This window comes from Palaemon carinicauda, chromosome 13 (genome assembly GCF_036898095.1).
Source record: "Palaemon carinicauda isolate YSFRI2023 chromosome 13, ASM3689809v2, whole genome shotgun sequence".
Classification (NCBI taxonomy): Eukaryota; Metazoa; Arthropoda; class Malacostraca; order Decapoda; family Palaemonidae; genus Palaemon; species Palaemon carinicauda.
The window spans coordinates 76,761,641-76,768,128 of record NC_090737.1 but is presented as its reverse complement, the minus strand read 5'-3'; the positions used below and the strand labels follow the sequence as shown (position 1 = coordinate 76,768,128).

The 6,488-nt window shown below is 35.6% G+C and overlaps 1 pseudogene; it reads right to left on the bottom strand.

Annotated features, from left to right (window-relative positions):
• Positions 1–350: 350 nt before the first annotated feature.
• The window catches only part of LOC137651659 (uncharacterized), a 19,549-nt pseudogene continuing 13,411 nt past the window's right edge, over positions 351–6,488 (bottom strand).

Below are 6,488 nucleotides of genomic sequence, written 5' to 3'. Positions count from 1 at the left end.
TGTCTCTGGCGACGGTAGCGGTACTTTTTGAACTGTCTTATCCAAGTTTTTTCCGCGTCCTTGTTAGGTCTGACGTCTGTCATTTAGTGACGTATCCAAGGACCGTGGAAACATGGAAGTCCATGCACGTACAAATTCAAGGGGTTGCTTGACTAAATTGACTAATTATTTACTTTAAATAAAGTTTGAGATTCAATTTCTTGAAAATGTTTTTTTTGTATTAATATTTTTGTATGCTGGCAGGGCCGGGTGAGCAATTTCTTGGAATTGTGAAACGAGAATGAAACAAAATACAAACACAAAAAGAAACGGAAAAGTTATACAATAAATTTTACAACACTACAATCATATTAAACCTTGTGTTGCTCAATTAGTGCCTTGTCCCGTTCTCGACACTTGCGAGCAGCTGATCTCTCAGACTTGTAGGGAACTGTACAGGTTTCATGAACTAATTCAGGAGAAACAGAGTTACTGTCAACGTTGAAGGAAGTATCTGTTATGAATATCAAATTATCAACGTATCGTCTTACAATTTCTTCGTTGGATTTACGTACACTAGCACTTGTTACTACATCCAGGTCATTCTTTTCAATTTGTACGATGACACCTATCGGGTAAGCAAAAGGCTTTATAAAAATCTGTTTTTATACTCGCTAAATCTCCTACCCTTAATTCAGTATGAGATTTTTTACCATACCTATTTTTTCTATCTGTTGCTTGACTGAACAACGTAGCAGTAAATTCACCCTGATAGATTTTTTCCAAGTTAGCTTTCACTTTCTTAAGTTTATCAAAACGAGATAAAACTGCCTCATGATTATTGTCGAGTATATCATCAGACACACCCCAAGAGTCGTCCTGATCTGACTTATTAAGTTCCGGAATTATACTCACACAAGGTACTTCATACCCCTTCACTATCATCTCTGGAGTTAAAGGGACAGGCAAGCTTTGATCAAAATCTAATTTATTTAGAGCATTTCTGAAGGCGAAAGGTCTTTTATTTACGAGCATTTTAGCCTCAGCAATCAAGAATTGAAAATCATTGTAATCCAAAATGTTATTTCGAATGCTCGAAGTAACTGTCCTTTTCACTTGCTCAACCATAGTTTCAACAAACCCACCTAATTTATGTGTATTAGCAGGGAATGGATGAAATTTTAAAGACTTAATATTATGCGATCTTAAGTAGTTAATGGTCTCTAAATCATTTAGATAGGAAATAGTTTGCTCTACTCCCGCCACTATTGGACTTCCATTATCAGTAACTATTAAGGAAGGGAAACCGTACTAAAAAAAATGCCCTAAGAAAGGAGTTTTTATCAATCAACCTGCATACAACCAGATTAATTGCTCTAGACCAAAAACAGGATATGACCAGCACATACACTTTACAGTTTTGTTTGTTACTATCCTTAACCAAGAAAGGTCCACAATGGTCGATGCAAATATTCCTAAACGGAATAGCCTCTGGGTTTATTCTGAAATCTCTATATGCATTTTGATTAATTTTAACAGTTCTGTCATTCAACCTTTTACATATCAAACCGCCTTTTAAAACCTTCTTTACAACCACAAAGCCATTATTAATCCAAAACCTTTTCCTGAGTAAACCTAAAGTTTTGTAAATTCCAGCGTGTCGCAGTTTTACATGGGTATCCCAAATTATACTTCTAGCCACAGGGCAATTTTTTCCCTATAGTATAAGACACCTCTCATCATAAGAAGCTTTTAATTTACTTGACTTACTTTGTACCCTAATAAGCCCACTTTCATCACGAAATAAATTAAACTGTGATACAAGGGGTTCTGAAAAATTACCTGTAGCCAGCGTATTATAAACTTAGGGAAAGGCAGCCTTTTGTGCATGTATTAAAAGGTGAATGGTGCTACGAGCAGATTCATTCTGTTCGTCAGAGGTATTCTCTGGTATATTCTTAGTCAGCTTTAACCTTTGTTTCAACTTAGTAACAAGGAGGAAGACAATACTCAAGACCTTGACCGCCTTATTAAAGGACGAAAACTTGTTTAACGGGATAAGTGGTTCAGATTCAAAATGAAATTTGTCCTAACAGAGCAACTCACGGAAGGCGGCTTGGCAACCGGGATAAGGAACAACCACTCTGCACTGATGGAGAATCTAGAAATTTTGGACCTGTTAAAAAGAGCGTGCTACGAAGCATTTTCTCTGAAACACACCGAGTAAGACAGTCACTAGGGGTTCTCATCACCACCTATATGGTCGAAAATCACAGTTCGCTTAAAACAAAGAGTCGAGATATCATTTAGCCTATTGTTAACTAACACTTGCTTCCTATCTATTTTGCCAAACTCAAACTTCTTCGACTTAATCCAACTCAGAACAATCATAGAATCTGTAAAGCAATAAATATTACTTATCCGAATAGGAACAACAGCATTTATTAGCTGTTCAGCTACATCTACGGCTGTCCTTACTCCCAAATGTACAGATATCAATTCCAGTACAGGAATAGACTTTGTTCTTAGTTTCTTACAAAACACAGAATTATTTGCCAAAATCAGCTTGGTGTCTGCTGAATTGACAGCCACCAAATATAAAGCACAGCCTAACAATTCTTTACTTGCGTCCGTATAGACCAACAAATTGTACTCGTCACAAAGATTACCGACAGAACGAGGTAATAAAATTTCTGAGCTCTTGTTAACCAGTCTGGCAATCTTCGACCATTCTTTCATCAGCTCGCTGCTTAACGGCGTATCCAATCCAATATTCTTGTCATTCTGCAAGGAATGCATAAACAATTTGCTTCGGTTTAAAACTGGTATTGAAAACCCAAAAGGATCATAATTGGAATGAATAGTACTTAAGATTAACCTTTCAGGGTTTAAGCTTTAGGGTTTAATTCAAGTTTATGAGTTTTAATCGTATCATTCTCTGTATTCCAATTAGGCCAAAAAGTTTTGATTCCGATTCAGTGCAGTGTTCAAACTTATTTAATTGTTCTCTTAAGGGTACAGAATTCGTACAAAACTCATGTAATTCGAATCCAAATTCTCGGAATGTCGATACAGAAACATTTAATGCCTTAAACAAAACATTATCCGCATTTGAAGTTATGGCTAAGTTATCCATGTAAGAAAGGTTATACAAACATCTTTTTATACTCAGAGTCTCTTCATCATCATTATCAGTTACATTATGGATTAATATGTAATAGAGAGCTATCATTAACAAAAATGGAGAATATCTCATTCCAAAAGGCACTCGTCGGAAACGATAGCCAACAATTGAGAAATCGTTCTTAGGAATACCCTTAAACCATAGAAAAAGAACTTTCTTGAGTCCTCTTCTCTAAGTAAAAGCTGTAAAAAGGCTTTTTTCAAATCATAAGTCAGCAAATACTTGTCAAACCTTAGTTGTAGTGTTGAAATCTGCATTTTATTATTCAAATTAGCTCCTGCCATGGAATATTGATTATGGGAAAGATATCTCTCATTTTTTCTTTCACTTAAATTAGATAGAAAAACAACCCTACACTTCGTCGTGTTAGTGTTATTTCGGAACACAGCATTATGAGCTAAAAATGATACATCTGGATTCTCTAAGAAATGAGGGAAGATCTGCAATACGTTCAATTACTCCATCTTCAAATTGGTTCTGTATAACAGCATCGTATTCCTTTAACCTCTCAGGCGAAAGCTTTCTTTTTTGAGAATTGAGAACGGACACTTCAATATAATAGTTGGGCGACATTAAATGTTGTATTTCCTTCTTCCATAAAGCGGGAACAACTAACCTACCTGTCTTAGGATCTCTCCGAATATCACTAAGAATGTTATCAATTAATTTACTATTTTCACTTGTCAAGACAGATTCTCTAGGGTCGTCTTGAATATTCATAAGTGAAGTGAATATTGATTCGAGGATTTCGTCAGTCACATTCTCAATATTTTGGTCATCAAAAAGTTCCTTCTCTTCTAGCAAAGTACTTATGTTACTATTAACAGTTAGTCATAGAGACGTGCCGACAGAATTACCATCAAATGGAATACATTGCAAGTTAAGGTTCTCTAAAAACAAAGAGGCACTTCCAGAAAGCATTAAACCCGACGACGAGTTTCATAAAAAGTAGAGGGACATTTACCATTGTAACCAAAGTCTTTCTGTACAAGTGGGGAAATATGGCTTTGATCGCTACCAAGCAAGATTGTAAAATCGTCTATAGTATCAGAATCTATATACTTATCTGCCAGGGTATGACCCTTCTCAATCAGGGCGCCTGCTAATTTCTTTAATCCAAGTGCCACAAATTTTGAATTAATTTCGTCTTCACAAAGTAAGTACCCTAAATAACTGCTTTACCTGGCCAGGAACATGAATGGGAAACTCTACAATGTAAGCATCGTGATTCTTGACCGAATTAATTCCTTGAATCATAAGATTCACTTTATCCACGACTGAGCAATTGGGAATGTCTTCCGGAGACCCTTTTACTAAAGTTGTTTGGGAACCAAGATCCTTAACCCTGGATAGGTACGCTCCTTGGACACCCCTTTAAGGGTATACTCGTCGCGCGCGACCCCGACTCCGAAAAAAATTCTTGAAAAATCTCTTTTTGCAGTAACCTCATAAAAAAATTAAATGAATGCTTAAAACTACTGTAAAGATAAAAACTACTCATCTGCATAAAAACTATTTATTATAAATATTTTAGAAAAATAAGTAGAAAAAAAAAGACCTTACATAAAAATTCATAAAAAAATTATTTTTCTCCTATTTACAAAAATAATTTTAGGGCTTGAATCTTGAATGTCTAGGACACTTCTTGCTATATTTTGGATGAAATCGGACCCATAGAGGTGAAGATCTGAAATGAGAAAAAAAGGGTAACTTTTTTTGGCCAAAAAAATGTCCAAATTTCATGAATTATTTTAGGTACCCAAATGAAATCCGAATTGGCTATTTTTTTTTATGGAATAAACACATTTTATCCTAGAATAGAAATATGTAAAAAAATCTTCATTATTTTGTAAATTACATTTATATCAGGGGCCATATCTAAAGGTCATTTTTTGAGTACTTAGAAATTTCGTAAAAAAATACCTATATATAATATATAATATGATTTTATGCAGGTAAAAATATACCAAAATATCACAAATTTTATAGGGAACAAGAATATATATAGATATGGCAACTTACGCTTCGGATATGTCCACAAAATGGCCGCCAACCACACTGACTCAGACTCTCTGTTCTGCCTCCTGAAATGTAGGAAGGGTATGTCAATTTCAAGGTGTTATTTACTAATCTAATTATTCTTGGATATACATAAAAATTGTATGGTGGGTTGCTGGATGAATGTCGATTATTTTACGAATATAAAATTAGAATGCTGACCCAAAAAAAAAAATTTGAAGGGAAATAAAATCGAAAAAAAAAGAAAATTTTAAATCAATAATAATATTTTCGGTAATAAAATTTGATGAGGTTGTTATTTACTAATCTAATTATTCTTGGATATACATAAAAATTGTATGGTGGGTTGCTGGATGAATGTCTATTATTTTACGAATATAAAATTAGAATGCTGACCCAAAAAAAAAATTTGAAGGGAAATAAAATCGAAAAAAAAAGAAAATTGTAAATCAATAATAATATTTTCGGTAATAAATTTTGATGATATTCAATCAAAAAAGAAGTAAACAAAATTTTCATGTTGTAACTTACAAATAACGCTGCGTTACAGTTTGGACAGATGCTACAGTTTGGACAGAGGACACTCTGGTGGACCAGACAAACAGGACTCTTGCACAGGAGACAGGCAGTGTTTGTCTTGCGGTCGTCCCTAGGCGGGCAGCTGTGACAGCGAATCCTTTTAGGGAGTTTTCTGTGGCCAACGGGAATTCGACGTCTTGGTGGGACCTGCTCAGGTATCTTGAAAGTATCCACCATGATTTGACGGAGTCCTTTCGACAAACTGTGTGAAGTTAGATACCGATGTATTGCCTGGGGAGCACACAACTCTTAGGCGATATCTCTTAGGAACGTTCGCTTTGGCACTGGCTTGGTGAAAGGCATGGACGTATAGAGAATATAAGAATTGACCATTATCATATTCAATATCCCATAAAAGAGAGTCAGAGGCCAGCGTCGTGACTTACGAATACAACTAGATGTAGAACACATCTGGTCGAATGTGTCTACACCTCCCTTGGTCGCATTATAAAACATCTGAATGTCGGACTTCCTTTTTTCGACTTCAGACGGATCATGATGCAGGGAACTCAACAGCATCACCTTCTTAGTCCTACTAATTTGCTGACACTGTAGAGTTAGATTGTGTTCGTAATTGAACACTGCCACTGACTCCTTTGAGGGAAGCACCTTCTCCGTAAGTTCCTTAGGAATAAAAGGCTTTTGGCGAATGGTGCCACACAAATACATGTCCTTATCCAAGAGTGACAAAGCAAGCGGTAGCGTCGTGAAAAAGTTATCCGTCGTA